The 21051-nt window shown below is 32.5% G+C and overlaps 1 pseudogene; it reads left to right on the forward strand.

Annotated features, from left to right (window-relative positions):
- Window positions 1–2469: 2469 nt before the first annotated feature.
- LOC132735925 (mitochondrial uncoupling protein 4-like) lies at window positions 2470–20655 on the forward strand (annotated as a pseudogene).
- The last annotated feature ends 396 nt before the right edge of the window (window positions 20656–21051 follow it).

Raw genomic sequence — 21051 nt, forward strand, 5'->3', positions numbered from 1 at the left:
ACTTTAAATCTACGAAAATTACCCCCCTCTCTCCCCCCAAAAGAGTCAGAATATGCAAACAAGCCTTGACTGCGTCAGCCACGCAGTAGAAACATGGTGATCAATACTGCAAACTCAGTCAGCAGTTGCATAAAACTTTTTTTTAATTGTGAATATTTTCACTTTTCTTAAAATCTTAGTACATTTTTATCAAGGTTGATTTTCTTGATTTTTTTTTTCGCTCATGTGGAGCCATTTATGTTCATGTGAGTGCTCCAAATAGCAAAAAGATGTAAGTCAAGTGTGCTCAGTTGTTGATAGAGCTACATGTATTATCTTTACTAACAAATGCACTTAGGTATTATCAATACACTGACATGATGAAACATAAAATGAGCCGTGTCACGACAAAACCAACATAGTGCGTTTGCGACCAGCATGGATCCAACCAGCCTGCGCATCCGCGCAGTCTGATCAGGATCCATGCTGTTCGCTTACAAACTCTATAACAAGTAGAGAAACTGATAGCGAACCCATTATGTTGGTTTTGTCGTGACACGGCTCTAATAATTTGTTATATTCCCATTTTTGCAAATATCAGTATCACAATGTTGGAAGAGCTTTAGGGAGCATAATCTGTAAAATTCACAATCTGAAAGATACTGTTATTGCATGTAACACATTTGAAAAACTGGTAGGCAGTTGTGTGAGTCCGATAGTGGAGTATTGCGTCTCGTCGTAGGGCTTCAAATCGTACCAATGTGTTGACAATGTCTATCACCGCGCGCTAAGATACTTTTTTGGTGCACATAGATTTGCACCACTCGTAGCAATGTATGGAGATTCAGGATGGATACCAAGTGTGTTCAGACATATACTGCCTATAATACGATTTTGGAACAGGTTGTTATCAATGCCGGATGATAGACTAACCCAAAAAAAGTGTGTTCTTATATGACTACGGTAAATGCAATACATGTGAAAATTGGTCTTCAAATATAAAAAAAGATTTTAAGTGATCTTAATTTAGAACAGCACTTTACAGATTTAACAACAGTTAGTCTGTCTACTGCTAGAGATAAAATACGAGACCTGTACCGTGATAAATGACAGACCGATTTGCAATCATTTAGGAAGCTTCGTGCATATAAACTGTTTAAAGATACCTTTGATAAGGAAGATTATGTTTCACTTAATTCAAGAAAATATGAACGGTCACTTTTATATCAGTTCAGATTTGGCATTTTACCTATACGTATTGAGACTGGGCGTTTCGTTGGAGAGGCAGTGGAAGACAGAATTTGTCGTTTTTGTTACAGAAATGATGTAGAGGATGAGACTCACTTTTTTTTACCATGTGATATTTATAGACACATAAGAAACGATATATTTGTTAATGTTGACTGTGATCAGGACATGAATATAACCATTTCTGAAAAAGTACGTGTGTTGATGACTGATCACATAAGAAAGACAGCCAAATATATAACGAAAGCTTACTTAGACCAAGTATACTTTATTCTTAGATTATGAAAATAATCTCATAATAATTTCATGAAATATTGTGATCTTTAGTAAGTCGGATTGTCTGTCTGCCAGAAGCTGGGTAAATGATGGCGAATAGCCCGTATATTATCTGTCGGCAAAAGGATAACAAATAGCAGTCTATATAATTATGCCTGCATTGAAGCTAATTTCTCATTGGCTGTACGAATTATGTGTGTTATCACAATAAAATAATAATGATGTAGAAAAATAAATAATTTTAAAAACCTACACATGCATCCTTACATGGCATGGTTACCTTACCTCAGACGATTTAAGACATTTAACTATCAAAAATTCGTAGTAAGCAAGTATGAAAATTATATAATGATAACGGTGTGTGCGTGTGTCATTGAGTGGAAATTTTTACTAGTGTAATATAATTCTATTTTAAATGTGACCTGAAGATGACCTGGAAAAGTATGTCATACAAGATATCATTGAAACCGGCGGATGAACCCACCTCCCATAAGCTCAAACAAAAAATATGGCAATAAAATAGAACAAAGGGAGACAACTCTGTAATAAGGTGACATTTTTCAGGGGTAGCAAAAACAGCGGTCTGTCTGGTCAATGAACAAACGGCCAAAAAGAGATTAAAGAAGCCCACTCCCAATTTGGAGAAGGGGACATAAAAATCTTCATGATATCAGCTATAAGAAAAATAAAAATGTTCACAATGGACGGCATTTTTCGCAAACCAAAGAGATAATATTTGGAGGGTGTGGCCATAAATATGTGCCAATTATTATAAATTTATATTTAAAACATTGTCGGAATTTTGTGATTTTTAAAAAAAACAAATCGGTTTAGCATATGAAAATAGGATTAAAACAAGCTTTTTTCTATCTAATAACCACAAGGTCGTTAAGTAGGTTCAACTGATTTGACAGATAAATAATTTAAGGTTGAAATTTTTAACAGAGATAATATTTTTCTATCACAGCGCATCCTTGTGTCTTCTTTTGGTCATGAAGGACAGTGTGACAAAATCATATACATTGTTTTCAACATATTTATTTCATCAAATTGGAATTTACCATCTGGACAGAGTTTTTGAATATTAAATGAAAGTAAATTTTCTCACAGGACTTCAAATGATACCATTATGGAATAATTTTGCATAGTGAACGAATGTGTTTGAGCATTCATGGTTCAAATAAAGAACAACAAAGAATATAACGAAATATTGTGTACCTTATTGGCTGGTTAATTTCTTTCTTTAATTAAGAAAAGAGAAAATGGCGGAAGAGGAGATTCAAAATGAGGTTGAAACGGTGCAGTCCGGTGGTGGCCTCTTTTATAAGTTCGTTTTGTCAGGAATGTCGGCAATGGCTGCAGAATCTGGTAAGGTCCTCCTTTAGATATTTCTTTTTTAAAGTATTTTAATCTAATGCCATTTCTGATCAATTGAAGTTAATTTTACCAGAGTAGAACGTAAAACCTGAAATTAAAGGCATGACTACACATTGGGTGTTTCTAAAGTCTTAAACTGTACCGCCTTCTACATGTGGTTTACTGGTGACTCCTGCTTGTTCGGATGCTGGCGGCGTGGAACATAACTTGCACTTACTTTTCCATTTATTGAAATGCTCGGCCAAACCAACCTGCAACAAATATTTTTTCTCGTGCTGGACGTACGACTGTCAATGGCCCCTTTTTTACTTTGATATATGTTTTTCCTTACAAACTTAGCCAATGATACTTAGTATCTGTTGATGCATCGTATCTGTTTCAAATATTCACAAATGTCGTTTTATTCATATTCTGATTACTTTAATATATATTCTAAATATGATAATATATCTGCAATCATAAAGTTACCTGAAACGAAAAATCAAGTTAGCTTATCAATTGAAGTGAAAAAGATACACCCGAGGTCCAGTAGCAAATAGGCATAACATTTAATAAATAATAATAATAATAATAATAATAATAATAATAATAATAATAATAATAATAATAATAAAATAATAATAATAAAAAAAAAATAATAATAATAATAAACAATGTGAGAGCGCAGTCCTAAACAATGGAAATTAAACTCATGTGGCATAAAAAAGTTTAGCACCATGATCTCGGATGGTTAGAATAAACGAAACATGAATAAGACAATTTATTTTTTCAGTCACTTATCCGTTAGATCTGACTCGAACCAGGCTCCAGATACAAGGCGAGGGTAGCTCAGTCGGCTCCACATTGACACATTCGAAAAGAGGCATGCTAAAAATCATGCACGGAGTTGGTAAACACATTTTCTAGGTATATTTAACGTTCGTACAAAATGTTAACAATGAAAACAATAGGGATACGAACTACATGTATTTTATTGTTTATTGTAATTATTTAACTAAAGACATCTTATTGTGTTATTACTTCAAAACCTGGAAGTGTTTGCACAAAACATGTCTCGGTAACATTGGCAGACTCTGTAAAAAAATGATAATAATCTAAAATCAAGGTGCGGTCCTTTGAAATACAAATGGCGTCTACGATGGCCGCCAAAATATTAAAAAATGCAAAGATTCTGTTTAATTCTTAATAGCTACATATATGTACATTGATTTCTTAAGCAAATAAGACCAATATTGATTACATTTATGTGTTCTTGTTTTTCTTCAGTGACAGAAGAGGGGTTCTTCAAACTTTGGCAAGGAATCTCTCCGGCATTATATCGGCAAATTAGTATGAAAATTATATTTTCAAAATCATTTAATAGTTCTGCTTTCCATGATTGATCATCTTTTATTAACATCTTGAATTCTTAAGAATTTTCTTTTTGTAACATGAAGAGTTTAATTAAGAGTGGCGGCATATGCAAGTACTCTAATGATCGCTAGCACCATGTGTTCAAACCCCAGTCAGGGGGCAAGCCGTTGTTTCCTTGAGCAAGAAACTTTACACTCTCATTGCTTCCAGAACGGATTTGAAAGTGTGTATATATATAAGCTTATATTCCACTATAATCAAACTAAAATAAATTCTGTATAAACCAAACATAATAAAGTAAATATACAAATGACATTGTTATAGATTGATAATGACATGTTGTTTGTTTTTAGTATATTCCGGTTCAAGAATGATCATATACGAGGCTCTCAGGGATCACGTGTTTAAAAAGAATGAGGATGGAACGTTTCGCTATGGTATATTCACATCTTTCCAATATGTATACATGTTTATAAATAATATTAAAATATTGATCATACAGATGTTGATGATGATGTCATATATGATGATAATGATTATAAAATCAAAAAACAGTTATAAATAATATCAGTATCATCTTAATCACTAGAAGTTAACATGTAAGGCATGTACGGTACACCATTTAAAAAAATATAAAAAATACCAAAAATCACGTAAAATAATAACACCAAAAATAAGTATCAAGTTAACAAGTACACAGCTTCTATTATCTATAAATAATAAAAATCAGAGATAAATTAAACTATTAAATTAAATTATTGACCAACGAATAATGTAACATAAAATACATTGTATATTTCTAACAAAGGAAGTCAGTAATTGTGAGTGCAACATGCGGCGCATGCGGACAACTCATTGCTAGCCCAACAGATCTTGTCAAATCCAGATGCAAGATGGAGGGACGGAGGCGGTTGGAGGGAAAACCAGTGAGGTAATTGCAACAAAAAGCATTTAAAGGAACTTCACTCTTTTTACGTGATGGGACTGGAAATAATAATTTTCCGAGGGTGTTTATACCATTTCATGTGGGTTTAATGTATATCAATAACTTGTGTGCACAATGGCAGATCATTTGAGCCGCGTCACGACAAAACCAACATAATGCGTTTGCGACCAGCATGGACCCAGACAGCCTGCGCGTCCGCGCAGTCTGATCAGGATACATGCTGTTCGCTTACAAACTCTATTACAAATAGAGAAACTGATAGCGAACAGCATGGATCCTGAACGCGCAGGCTGGTCTGGATCCATGCTGGTCGCAAACGCATTACGTTGGTTTTGTCGTGACGCGGCTCATTTGCTCTGAATCATCATTTTTATGGTGCAAATGAGCTAAAAATGAAAAAACCTTTAACGGTTTAACCACAAATCGGTCTACATCTAACGAAATGTCGAAGTTCAAATTTACTTTTGAACATAAATTTTCTTTTGCATATTTTTTTTTTTTCAGATTTAAGTGTTCGGGTTGGTCTATATAAGATTTTCATTTCTTAAAGTTTTTCTACCTCTGCAGAGCTCCTTTAACGTGTATTTGGATCTCGTTATTAAAGGCTTTAGTCTATATGTCATGAGGTCGAAACTTCGGCAATCATTTTCTTACGATAAACGTATTATTAAGTTTTACTTGCATCTCCCGTAATGAAAAAGCTTGCCATGTTTCTTTATTTTTTAGAGTAAAGAACTGTTCGCAAGCTTTTCGTTTCAATTTATAAAAGAAATCCGGTATAGGTGGTCTTTGGCGAGGGTGGATACCGAACTGCCAGCGGGCCGTTCTCTGTAACGTTGGAGGTAATGTATTCTATTTAAGTTTGAATTTAGTATCAACTTTGATTTTGAAAATCTTTTGATAATTACGCATTGCAGTTTTACGCAACAAGTGAGTCACTTGACTGTTATATATTTTCTGGTCCTTCGGGATCATTGATTGCAAGCACTTTAAGCGTTGACAATTGAGTACCGCTCAAGCCGGTGCTAGGGACGTGAGGGAAGTTGCACTTTTTCAATTATCCCTAGTGTACGGACTCAATCAAACCGAGTCTGCAATTTTCATGTAATTTTGTTGTGATTAAAGCTTCCGATTTCAATTTTTTTAACCTAGGCTTTCATAAGATGAAAAGCAAATATACTATAATTTAAACATATTGTTCTTTTCCATATAAAATTCAGAGAAATGGGAAAGTGTATTACGGCCGCCACTTACCGCTGTACATAATGGTTTTTACTTTTTCCTGTACATTTGTATTTTATCTAGATCTTGTGACCTACGACACCGTAAAACGCCAACTATTAACCAAAACAACATTACCTGATAATTATATAGTGCATGTGATATCAAGGTAAAAAATCAAATGAATTCAAATATTGATTGAAATGCTTTGTAAATATTAACAGATAAAATTGAATTTATTTTGCGAAACAAATGTAAGGATGTCCTATTCTTTCGTTTGTATTTTTGCTGTACTGTACTTCAAGCTAACTCATCGGCGGGGTGTATTATAAAAGTAGGGTTTATTAGACCAAATATTTTATTCAATGTCAGATATTTCTCTAATGATTTCATATTATTTGACATTGTTACGTTCACTAACTCTATAGCTTTCGTATACATTTTACAAACCTTGAAAAGTAAAGAAATATCAAGCAAGTTTAACGTTTTTGCGTGCACGTTTTTTCTACACAACTAAAGTTATTCACTCCAGACTTCACACGCATTTTATTCAGAATGGCAAAAAGTCTGGAATTGTGTTCTTAATTATTCCCATTTGTAAACTTTTCATGACTTCTGTTTTAGTCGAGTCAATGTCATGAAGTTCTTATTTGGATTTTCAATTTCATTTAGCGCATGCGCAGGGCTAATGGCCGGCAATTATGTCCGTGCCAGCAGATGTTGTTAAGACCAGAGTTATGAATCAGCCAACAGAAAATGGAAAGTGAGTATTTAGCTTTTTTCTAATTAAATATATGAAATTTTGATATAAATTAAAGCGCGCAGTTGTATTAAGCTGAATTAATTTGTTTACACATCTGTGCTACAGACATGTCATTTTATTTATACTTGAATTGATGAACATCCCAAGTGTATATTTTTGTCATAGAGAATAATGAAAAAAACATCTGAAAAAACAACAAAAAGGTATTCATATACTTTCTCATGGCACTGTTATATAGAGGATATTCAAGTTTTTTCTATAAATACATAATTTATTTTCATCGAGTGGTATGAAAATAAATATTTCATGAGTGGCGGTAGCCACGAGTGAAATATGGTAATTTTCATTTCATCCTTCACTTGTATCAATTTCGGCCCGATAACAAGGTGCCGTATATTTTACTGATCTACGGCACTTGATCACGTGGTATGTCATGTTTGCCGGACTAACTTTTCAAGAAAAAATATAAAAACTGTCGTTTAAATCTTCTGTGTGTAGAATAACGAATTTTGGAAACGTTGATAAAACTTTGTTTGTTTATTTTATTTCACTCTATAATTTTTCAAGCGGAATAAAAATTATTAAAAATGAAATAAATGTAAAAACTTAACTCATTTGCGACATTAAAATAGCGTACTTGATTGATTGTTTTGCACGTGCTGTTTGGCGCTACATTGTGACGTCACGTAAACAATACTTTAAACGTCTGTACAGCGTTAACGACTTGAATAAAAGATATTGGTGTTCGATTCATTTTGTTAGTTAGACCATTTTTCTTTCATTCTAGATTGTTTTTTCACAACAAAATTCGACAAAAAATTGTTTTTATCTATCAGATTTTTCAAACAAAATGGCGCCCTCAATGTGAGAATACACAGGGAGATAATAAAAACGGCGAGTGCATTGTTGTAGAATAATGCACGATTCGGCCTTCTTTGTTTATATAGAAACATTTCGATAGTGTGATTAAAGGTACTTTGCTTAATAAAATTCTTTAAAAAACGGTGACAGGATAAATAGAATAATAAATTGGTGCCGTGGATGGAGAAAGTTTATCTGGCTCTGCCTCCGGAATTTATTGGGTGAGCCGAATTCCTCCCGCCTTCGCCAGATAAACTTTCTCCATCCACGCACCAACCTATTATTCTCTATAATACCTCAGGACTGGGTGTTGCATAGAAAATCTTAAATCTGCCATAAGACCAAACTGAGTTTCAAAGAAAATGTCTTAACCCATTACTTCATGAGCATTTTCATTGAAAAAGTCTCCCGTTACAAGTTCAAAATTGCTATAATACTATAAAAAACTGCTTTCAACACTAAGTCAAACTTGGCACAAATGTTGACTGGACCATTGCCCTTGCAACAACATGCTCAGGCTTAAATTTTCTGTTACCATGGCAACGAGGGGACATCTCAAAATTGGCCAAAAAATCACTATTTTTGCGTTGATTTTTTTTCCATCAAAATTGATTTCAAAGCGCTGCAACTTCTTAATGGATTAAGATAGAGTCAAATGCTTTTCAGCGTTGGTTACACGTTACCTTATGATCAATCTGGGGTCATTTATAGCCCTCTCACAAGTCCAAAATTTTCTTGGCGATGAGGGGACTCCGCCACCTTCAACCCCCCTCCCCCCCCCCAAACAGAAGGGGCACATCCCCCTTCTGGCAACCTCCCCTGATGTATCTTTTGGTTGGGGGACCGCGCCGAACAAGAGTCACTTATTTTTAACGAACATTTCTCAAACAAAAACAAGTGTTGGGGCCTAAATAAGGCATTTTTTCACCATTTGAGACAACAAAAAGGGGGAGGGGGTGAAAAAGGCGTTACAAGGCGTGTATACTAACGTAATGGGTTAACTTATGACTTCTATGTTATGACTCTTTAATTTCTGAATAGCAATGCTGATTGGTATTTACACATTGCAAATAAAAAGGGTCATGTCATTGTATTCTTTACTTTTCTCAGGAGAATAAATTGATTTATAATCTACAGTATTTTTTGACTTTGGAAAAGATAAATTTTGTTTATTGAAATGGTGTTAAGTTAGTCCTATAGTTGGTTTTAGTCCTGGGACTTATAATACATTTAGGACTTTCTATGAAACGTAGCCCTGAACGTCATTAATTGTCCTTTTATAACTTTCTTTCACGATACAGGCGTTGTTATACAAAGGCTCTATAGATTGTGCTGTTAAAAACGTTCACACAAGAGGATTCTTTTGCCCTATATAAAGCTTCTTTTCCAACATACTGCAGATTTGTAAGTATATTAAAAATTGTACATGATTATTTTTTACCTACATTTATACCAATGACCGCAGACAACGATTTGACTTTGCAAACACAATCTTAGTCCCGCCTGAACACCACCGCGTTCATATAGTTGGACTGCTCAATGCTACGATTTTGAAGTTGTGGTTTCTTCCACCTTTCAAGGAACCGTTCCGAACTAATGTCAAGTGAGCTAGGAGTGATTCGCCTATTTTGAAACACGCATTTAATTTTTGTTTTGGGTTTGATCGCAGTATACAACAGTATTGGTGATATGGCGACTTCCATCTTAAACTGGTGGGGAAAACTTCAGACGCAATTATTATTTCATTAACCCTTAGCCTGCTTAACACACGCCGCCGTGCAGACCATGATCAGTCAGCATACCAACATTGTCTGATCATGGTCTGCACTGTTCACTGTTCTGTCAGTACATTTCCAAATGCCCCCCCCCCCCCCCCCAAAAGAAAAAATAATAATAAAAAATTGTTTGTCCAGATTAATGGATTGGCGAGTCCATTTAAGATATTTAGCATGGTAATGGTTATTACGTCTGAGTTTTAAATAATTTTAGTATTTTTCCAACTTTTACAACCGTATTATTGGTATATTTTGATTGTTCTATTTTGCAAATGTTAGTCATTTTGCTGATTTTATTCTTTTTTTTTTACAGGCTCCTTGGTCAATGACATTTTGGGTTGTGTATGAACAATTACGCAAACATTCTGGGCACGCATCGTTTTAAATATACTTGGAGTTATAATTTATTACATAATAACAACATACATGTCATGGTGATGATGTTTAGTAATATTCCTTCTCAAAGTGTCGGCTTGAAATCAATAAATCGGAGTCATTGTGTCATTTGATTGATCTGTAAAAACGTGTTCTATAGGTGCAAATTCTGTGCGTTAATTATATTTACAATTCGCAACTTGGCTGACTGGCTATCTAATTGCTATGCTTGAATATAAACAGTCACTGGTACACAGTTTTGTATGTGATACTGTGAGTACTTCGGGGGGGGGGGGGGGGGGGGGGGGGTATATTTTCATTACTGCAACATTTACAGTGGTCAAAATAAAACCATTTCATCCGATTAGTCAATTCATTGATTCCCGTCCTCAAGAACCATTTCAATATATGGGTATAAAGTTAAACATATAAATTGTATATAAATGGTGTCAAAAGAGCTCATACGTGTTAACACTGTATATTATATACACATTATGCCTAAGCAATCCGTGGGACATTGGTAATGTTATACTAAACGAAGCCGAGAAAAACAAGCAAAATATCATAGTAATTGCAAGCAATCCATAAGTGCCCTACCGGTTTAGAACCCATCAACATTCTGAAGGGCCATTGGCCATTTACTTATGTTTCTATTTTAAGTAAATTTGTTGAAAAAGATTCTTTAAAAGTGATCACAGGAAACAGTTTTTGTGTACAGACAGACGGACTGAAAGGACACTCTACAGTTATTTTTTAAAACATCCCTGTTATCAAAAATATAACATTTTTAAAAGCAAAATTTTTAAAAAGGAGATAACTCTTGAAATAAAGATGCCAAGATGTCATACATGAATGTGAGTGTAACAAAGAACAATTAAGTAATGAAGGTATGAATAATGAATGTTTATTTTGAATTTGAAGTAAATGAAAGTTAAAAGAACGAAAATAAGAAAAATTAAAAGTTTAAGGAGGAGATAATTCTGGAAATATGGATGCTAGACTTTATAAACCTTGTCATATTATTATGATGTGGGAGTTTGAAGAAAATCCTATCATGATTGAAGAAGTTGGAGTAAAAATTACCAATTTCCCGAAAAAAAGTCTAACTTCAAAAGGGGCATAATTCTGGAAATAAGTCTTACTAGAGTACTGAACTTTCTCAACAAATGTTGAGTGATAATAAGAAAAAATATGAAGTTTGAAAGAGTTGCCATGAAAATTTTAAGTTCAAGGGAGGTTTCTGGATTTTTGTAAACTCCAGACTAGCCTTATATTTAAAGTTTGAAGAAAATACCTTAAGAAATAAAGAACTTATCGGCCAGGCGCTGAATTTGTTTTGGTGAAGGTGAAGGTTGTGAGATTATATTTGTTTTTGTAAAAGGCAGCGTTTTAATTGTAGTTAAGAGAAAACCAATGTTTATTTGATTTAAACAATTTTGAAAAAAAAAAGAGTTGCCTTCCTGGAAATTACGGTGAAGATATTGATAAAGGCCCCTTATTAGGGTTTTAAATTTCAGACGCTAACTGTTGTTTAACACAGATGTTAATAATTATGGAGCTTATTATAAGCATGTTTATCTATAAAGGATAAAACAATATTAGAAATCTTCGACAATTCGGGAATTATTTTGCTTGAAAATTAATGCGCCTGTCATTTGACCGTCTTTACGCAGTGATCTCCCCTGAATTTTTTAGGCGTTAGTGTACATATAAAGGGAAATAACCGCTTCAAAAAAGCGGCCTACTTTCGGCTTTTGCAATTAACAGCATCAGACTCTGAAATTTCGCTACCATTATTTGTTTGGTCTGACGACCCAAACAAATAAACACTATTACAATAAGCTATGATAAAATGCCATATTGTTTCCAATTTTACGTGTCGTCTGCTAGAGAGATGTCATACCTGTAAAAAAATGAAATAGTACATGTACATGTCGAAGGGAAAATACAATGTCGCCGTACGTAATAAAAAACACATAAATTGTATCTAAAATGAGTTATGTAATACTTTTATTGTCTGTATACAACATATTAAAATTAGTTAGTATTTAATACTATATTATAGCTGTGTTTAAAAATAGTATAGCTCCGTGAATGAATTATATTTTAGAAATTAAAAAAAAAACTAGAATGAATCTTGCTGTTACAGTAAGCAGACATTGTTCCAAAAGGATCCGTCAATGATTCTTTCATATCCCGTTGTTTGCTTGTCGTCTGCAATTATTTTGATCGTCTGCTACTGCTGGCATAGGTTGTCGCGTGCTCGTCTTCAAGGCTTGGTTTTGAGAACCGTGAAAATTCACCAACTGGATTAGGCGATCTGCTTGATGGTTTCTCGTTTGTAGTAAGCAAATGTTTTTGCTTAGGTTTTAAGTATCCAAAACAGATACGTCTGTCTATGCTGAAAGCGTAAACTTGATCGCGTACTTGTTATACAAAGGTTAAATGTGGAATAATGCCAAAAGAATCTTTCAATGTCAACAGACAGTATACCGGAAGTAAACGGTATCCATAACAGTTGTCGTCTGCTGATTTTTTTTGTATTTCTCCATGATGAATTTGTGCAGTTTGAAAACTTTTCTGCAGGTAAGTTAACATTTTTGTTTGAACATTTGACAGGCACGCAAATATAAAATTTAGAGATTAAGTCTATCCAGTGCATGAAAGGGTGTATTCCTGTAAATGGCAGAGACAATGTTGGCGTTCGTGAATGCACGTGCATTGAGGCTCTTGAATATCTTACATGCAGGTGTCTCTCTTTTATGATCATTGACATGTCTTTTGAAACTATATATCACAACTCGGGCTTAAATTTGACACATTCAAATGGTTTCGGATCTGGACATGTCAATGCATTGCTAGCAGTTGAAATATGGCGAAAATTGTCGTTTGCTTTTTTGGCGTAGCATATCATCATGTGCTAAAGATATTGTTTGAATATATTCTTGCAGGTGACTTCTGCTGGAAACATGTAAGCAAAATCCAATAATGGCACGTTTCCGGCTTTTACATTTAATACAAATGTAGTTGCTGGTCTAACACCAAAACTGTAAAACCCCTCGCGTTGCACACCATCTCCCCTTTCGGAATATTAATTTGATGTAAACTTTCGGTTTTAGGAAAGCGTCTACACTGTTGCAATACTCGTAATATGAATGGTTTCGTTTTACCGCATGCTTTCTAGCTTTTTAATTAACTTAACAAGTCATCTACCTTACGTGCCATGTTTCCTTCATCGACTCTTACGGATTTCTTTACAATTAATTTCCCTTTCCTCTTCGGCCCGACGCTCCAGCTTTCTGTTTTTCTAGAACGCTAGCATACTACTAGGTTACAATGCCGTAATATGAAGCATCAACTTCCGTTCCTTGGTCAGCATCAACATCTGATTTATTAACATCTTTGTCATGACTGTCTCCAACGCCATCACTGTGTTTGAAATGACAAAAGATTTCACTGTTGTTCTGACAATCTCTGACTGGTATAACAATTCTGAGATTAGAAGAAAATTGATTTTCATTTTTAGAAAATTACTTTGCAGAAAGATATTACTTGATTCGTTGAAATTAATTAAGATACATAACTCCGTAAAAGTAAACATTAATTTGAATGTCCACTATAATACTCACAAACATCTTTGTTTCTCTTTTTTTAAACAAATATTTCGTAAACAAACAATAGTTTAACTGTAAACATGTCAAAGAAGGTTTTTTAAATTTGTAAAATAATGAGTTTCAAAAAATGTGTATAAGACTGTGTATGAAATGTGTATCAAAAATGGTATAAAGAATGGGTGTATAAAAATGGGTATAAAAATTATGTATAAAAGATGGGTATAAAAATTGTTTCTAGTACGAGTGGAAAAAAGTGGTAATTCTATCGGAGAAATCCTATTAAACTTAATCGTCAAAGGTTTTTTATAGATATGCAAAAAAATGTTTAAAAAATGTTTATGAATAATTTGTATGAAATGGGCATCCTAAAAGGTATCATAAAAGGGTATTAAAATGTATCTGGTCTCTCAGCCTCAGGTTGACTGCTTCAAAAAGCAGGAGAAATCCTGTTAAATATGTCAAAGAATATTTTTTAAATATTTAAAATAGCGAGTTTCAAAAAAAAAAATGTGTAAAGATGTGTATAAAAATGGGTATCATAAAAAGGTATAAAAAATCTGGTTTCCAGCCACAGTATAATTGGCTGGGGGTCCGTACTCTGAACGTAAAAACATATACATGTATAAAAAATGGGTGTCATAAAAAGGTATAAAAAAATCAGGTCTCTCAGCCACAGTATAATTGGCTGGGGGTCCACTACTCTAAATGTATAAACATGTATAAAAAATGGGTATCATAAAAAGGTATAAAAAAAATCTGGTCTCTCAGCCACAGTATAATTGGCTGGGGGTCCGTACTCTGAACGTAAGAACATGTACATGTATAAAAAATGGGTGTCATAAAAAGGTATAAAAAAAATCTGGTCTCTCAGCCACAGGTTAATTGGCTGGGGGTCATTACTCTCAACGATGGGTATCATAAAAAGGTATAAAAAAAACTGATCTCTCAGCCACAGTATAATTGGCTGGGGGTCCGTACTCTGAACGTAAAAACATGTACATGTATAAAAAATGGGTGTCATAAAAAGGTATAAAAAATCTGGTCTCTCAGCCACAGTATAATTGGCTGGGGGTCCACTACTCTAAATGTATAAACATGTATAAAAAATGGGTATCATAAAAAGGTATAAAAAAATCTGGTCTCTCAGCCACAGTATAATTGGCTTGGGGTCCGTACTCTGAACGTAAGAACATGTACATGTATAAAAAATGGGTGTCATAAAAAGGTATAAAAAAATCTGGTCTCTCAGCCACAGGTTAATTGGCTGGGGGTCAGTACTCTCAACGATGGGTATCATAAAAAGGTATAAAAAAATCTGGTCTCTCAGCCACAGTATAATTGGCGGGGGTCCGTACTCTCAACGATGGGTATCATAAAAAGGTAATAGGAGAAATATGTAAAATTATGTGTTTCAAAAAATGAGTATTGTAATGTGTATAAAATGTGTATAAAAATTATTTCTGTTTATTTATTTTTTCAGTGCTGAGGGATATGGAGTTTCATAGTATGGAAGTGGCCTGGATCATGACTGTAATTGGTAAATATCTTTTGGTAAGCAAACAGACACAAATATTTTCATTTTGTGTCTGAAGTGGCGATGCGGAATTCCTAGATTTTTGCCTTCATATCCTTACTTTACATCATAAATTGTTTTGTCATTTACTTATAAATTGTATTTATTTTCTCCCTCCGATACAAATATTTTCAATATAATGCAATGCGATACAATGCGGAATTTCGTGGATTTTTCGTTTCTTTATGGATTTGTAAAAAAAAACTTGTGTATCAAAATAATTTGTATATATGAATAATTTGTATAAAAAGGGTATTATAAAAGGGTATTAAATTGTATCTGGTTTCTGGTTGGCTGTTTCTCAAACAGGAGAATTTCAGCTAAACTTGTCAAATGTGTTTTTTATAGATTTGTAAAAAAAGTGTGTATTAAAATAATTTGTAATAATAATTTATATGAAAAGGGTTTCATATAAAGAGTATATGTATCTGGTTTCTGGTTGGCTGCTTCAAAAAGGGTAAACAGGAAAAATCCTGTTAAACATGTCAAAGGTTTTTTTATAAATAGTAAAAAAAATCAGTTTACAGAAAACTGTATAAAAAAATTTGTATGAAAGTCCTTGTGTGAATAAAGAATATGTATAAAAGTTGTTTCTGGTCGGCTGTATGGAGTATGCTCCATAATATTCCCCATGAAATCAAAAGATGATATGAATTGTGTGGTAAAAAAATATCGAAAAGTTATAATTTAAAAAAGGGTATTAGTTTAAAAGTGTGCATCTTTGATGTTGGTATAACACCTACTAATTTTGGGTTCTGAGCTCATCGTGCAACTTTATGCGATTTCTTCTTTATAGTTAGAAATTTTAAACACAAAGATGTTCAAAGGGTTAACACATATGTTAACATTGGTATGATATGCTATGAATGGTCTTTATAAAGTGCAATACCCGGTATGTGGCAGTAATAAAAAATGGTATAAAGAATTTTATAAATATACCGGTATGTAAAAAGAATGTGTTACAAAAATGTGCTTGAAAAATGTGTATCAAAAAAGGGTATAAAATTAAAAATGTTTCTGGTCAGCTCTTAAAGAGCTATATGTACGTTGTGTAAAAGTATGTTCTGGGTATGGAATGTAAAATTTTTTTTTTTTAAACTTTAATTTCAATCAATGTGACAGTTATAAAAAATGGTATAAATTGTCATGTTGTTGTGTTCATGAAAAATAATAATAGATGCTATATGCAATAAAAGAAACAATAAAAAGAAAACATATCAAAAACATAAAAGTGTCTCAATATGCAGATGATACTAGCTTGTTTCTAGATGGCACAGAGAAATCTTTAAAAAACACAATGAAAATTTTAAAATTCTATGCTAATATGTCAGGCCTTGTTTTTAATACAGAAAAAACTAAAGTGGTTTGGTTTGGTTCTCTTAAAAATAACAATTCTGTGATCTGCCCAGAGTACAATCTTGATTGGAACAGTGAAACATTTACTTTGTTAGGTATTAAGTTTTCCACAGATTTAAGCCAATTAATAAGTCTTAATTATGATGCAAAAATTCAAGAATTAAAGAAACTTTCGCATTTTGGTCTAAAAGAATTATCTCACCTATTGGAAAAATTGTAGTGGTAAAATCTTTGGCATTTGCCAAACTAAATCATTTAATTATGAGTATACCTAATCCAACTTTAGAAAAAATTAATTTAATTCAAAATCTTTTCTTCAAATTTCTCTGGAATGAAGGTATGGATAAAGTTAAGAGGAATATAATCACGCAAGAATATAAGTTTGGAGATTTAAAATGATTGACCTTAGATGTTTTATGAATAGTCTAAAGGTCACCTGAATTAGGAGACTTATACATTCAAACAATAATTATTTGAAATTGGTAGAAAGTATTTGCCCTTGTATTAAGGAAAAAGCAAGGTATGGAATAAATTTTGTGAAAAGAAAATTGCAGTTAGACATCAATCCATTTTGGAAATATGTTTTACAGAGCTATTATTCCCTATCTTTGAACTTACAGCCAAAACATGTTAATCATTATTATTCCATTCATTTGCCGGATAACCCTGATATTAAGGTTGGAAATTCCAGCATTCATCTAATTAGATGGATTGCTGGTGGAATTCTGTTTTTAGGAGATCTGGTCAATCAAGAGGGAAATTATTATACTTATGATGAATTTTGTGCAATATTTAAAGTGAGAAGTAATTTTCTAGAATATAGGAGTATCATAACAGCAGTAAAATTATATTTATTAAAATTAAATGTACAAGACTTAGCAAAAGAACAAAAATATAATCTACCTATCCCACAAACTGTATTGACAATTATCAAGGATATAAAAGGATGTCGTTCTATCTATAAGGTCATGCACTTATCAGAACAATATCCAAATTCTTTACGAAAATGGATGAATGAAATATCTGATAAAATTGATCCTAATTTTTTCCAGAACAACTCAATATATGATATTACATATAAATTTACGAAAGAACCAAAATTAATATGGTTTCAATTTAGAATTAATCATAGAATTCTTGCGACTAATTATTTACTTAAGAAAATGAATATTATAAATGAAGATATTTGTACTTTTTGTCAAAACGAAAAAGAAACGTTGGTGCATTTATTCTTTGATTGCGATATTATAAAACAGTTTTGGACACAGCTACAGCTGTATATAAAGGACAAATGTAATATTAATTTCAATAGTTGGAGCCTTTCAGATATTTTGTTTGGTAATATATATCTGGATAGTGTTACAAACCAAATAATTATAAATGCCAAATTTCATCTATATTATAGCAGAATAAAACAAACAAGGCCTAGTTTAGCAAACTTTAAAAATCAAATATGTGCCATTTATAAAACTGAAAAATATATATCAAAACAATCTTTTAAACTTGATTTGTTTGAAAAATCATGGCATAAGTATATTAATCTATTGAGTTAAGTTAATGATTTTTCTTTTGACATTCTTAATCCGCATTGCCAAATAATATTATAAGGAGACTTCCACCAGCCCCTATCTCATCCATTCCAGCAAAAGTGTTCTTAGTTTTAAATCAAGTCTTAAGTTACTCAGGTTAAATACGCATAGATAGCACCAAACCCTTTTTTTATGTCCTTTTTATTTTTTCTTGATTTTTTTTTCTCTTCCGGTCTTTTTTATACCCCTAAAAATTTTATCCACCACAGTATATAATTTGGTAGATGGTGTTGCATAATTCAAACTGTGAAAACAATTTGTGTAGTATTACTCTGTTATTTCCTTTTTTATTCCTTGAAATTTCACATGTTCACAAATTTTGGTTCCTGACTATGCCAATTTCAAACTTTATTAATAGATAACACATGGAGTAGAATATGTACATGTACTTTTAATTGGATGAAGAAATTGAATGTTTTGTTGTACAAATTGGGATAAATATGTTCATAAGGTTGTATATAAATGGAAAGATAATTCCTTTTAATCCATTAAGTGGGCAACAATTAGCTGTTTATTATTTTGTAAAAAGTAATTGGGCGTTTAAAGGTCAGATAAGACACTTATATTGGTAAAAGTCTTACAAAGCATGCTACTCTCCTCCAAATATCATAATTTTTGATTTTTGATAAATATCCACAAGTGAGGTAACATTGTAGAATGACTTTTACAATTAAGGAACTATTAAAAGCAAATTTTTCCATCTTATTATTTTTATAGGAATCTTTTACTCATTTTTAGAATTGCAAATTACAAGATTCTCTTAGAACTCTATATAATTAATAATTCTTTGAATACACAGATACATATTAAAATTTCCATTCTTTTTAAAGGCTTGAAACTATGTAGTATTAAAAATAGTAGTATTAAAAAGAATAATGATCTATACAAACTTTTAAGTGTTTATGAACTATTAATATATTGCTCTACACAAATGTTAGATACTAATACAACTTATACCTTTGCATACCATATACTAATACTGTAATTGTAAGGTACACTGGGGATGCTCCCCGACCCCTTTGTACCTATGACAGGGTTAATAAAATTACAAATTAAAAAAAAATATATCAAAAACATAAAAGCTATATTATTATAAAAATGATAATTACCTAAAAGTAGTAATAATTATAATAATAAACAAATTATTATATTAATAATAATAATAACATAAAAGTAATAATAAAAAAATTAAATTATAAAAGTAATAATGATTTTTTTTTTATAAAAGTAATAATAATAAAAAAATAAAAATAATAATAATAATAAATCACATACCAACCACATCACAAGATTCGTTAACTGAATGGTGGGAGAAGTGTAGCGCGCTTTAAAAATAATAATACAAAAATAATAATCAAACGTCCATTCAGTCGTGCGTTTATAACGGTTCGACGTATACTATGACTACACTTCTTCCAATGCTGCCTAGTTTTAATAACTAGCATGTCCCAAGCCATGATAAAAGCAGAGGGGAAGAAATGAAGTTAATAGATTTTATAGTGATATCAACAAAAATTGTCTTATCACTGTTCACAATTCAGTCAGTATAATTATTTTGAAATTTTCCCTAAAATAAGATTGAAAGATAGGCAAGTCCATTTAATATACAGCTCGATTTCATTAGTTCTTTCATTAACCTGTTTTTCATTTTTTGCTCAGTTATGCCCCTTTTTTCCACAGAAGCTATTACCGTATATATATTCACTTTAACCTTACGCATCCAATTGGCATGCATTTCTAATGGGAAAATAACCTTGACAGAATTTTTCTTAATTATCTCCCTTTTAGTTTAAGACATTTTCCTTATTTTCATAAAAAAGCATCATACATATTCACTACAAACTTGAAGAACTTGTTTACTATCAAGGGCATGTAGGTGTGTCCGTGGCTGAGTGGTTAAGGTTGTTGACTTTAAACCACTTGTCTCTCAACACTGTAGGTTCGAATCCTGGCAGGAAATCTGAATCTTTTCATGTCAGGTATCCACCAGTAAAGCTGGAAAGTCACCATATGACCTAAACTGTGTCGGTGTGACTTAAAACCAGTAAAAAACAAACACAATCAAGGGCATGTAATTCTGCCAAGCACTTGCAGAATTATGCCCCCTTTTTACTTTGCATTTATCATACTACTCAGCACTGAGTAAAATAAGAGTGTGCTGTTCATTGACAGATCTTGTAATTTTGATAATTTGTCTAATTTATGCCATTTGTACTCTTTTTATTCTCCAATTGGTGAATTTACATTTTTTGTATCTAACATATGTTAACCAATTATTCTATATATACTTGTAGGAGATGGGATGGTTCAATGGAAAATGTTGCAGTGTTTGTTGATGTCACAGCATGAACAAGTGAGAAAATTTCTATAATTTACATAAATATATTTTTAAGTAACAGGTCAAATAACTGATTTTTCTGTCGCCTTGAAAAATTGGACATATAGGGATTACCTTGTCGGCGGAATCCCGTTAGGCTTGTCTGGTAAGCATATCTTACTCATTATATGTTGGATTGACTCCAAACTTGGTATGCATGCTTCTTTCAATGACTCAAAGTGCAGTGCACAAGAATCATTACTCTGCACTTCCTATTTTTAGAGTTATTGCCCTTTGTCCAGGCTATTTCTCCTAAATATGAAAGCTATGGACTTTGTTGGATGATAGAGCTCAAAAAAGGTGCAGCACACTTAAACTGGTACTTTGTATTTCATGATATATTTTTGAGTTATTGCCTCATGTAAATT

Source organism: Ruditapes philippinarum, unplaced genomic scaffold (genome assembly GCF_026571515.1).
Source record: "Ruditapes philippinarum isolate M1 unplaced genomic scaffold, ASM2657151v2 ctg2298_1_1_1_1, whole genome shotgun sequence".
NCBI classification, from domain to species: Eukaryota; Metazoa; Mollusca; class Bivalvia; order Venerida; family Veneridae; genus Ruditapes; species Ruditapes philippinarum.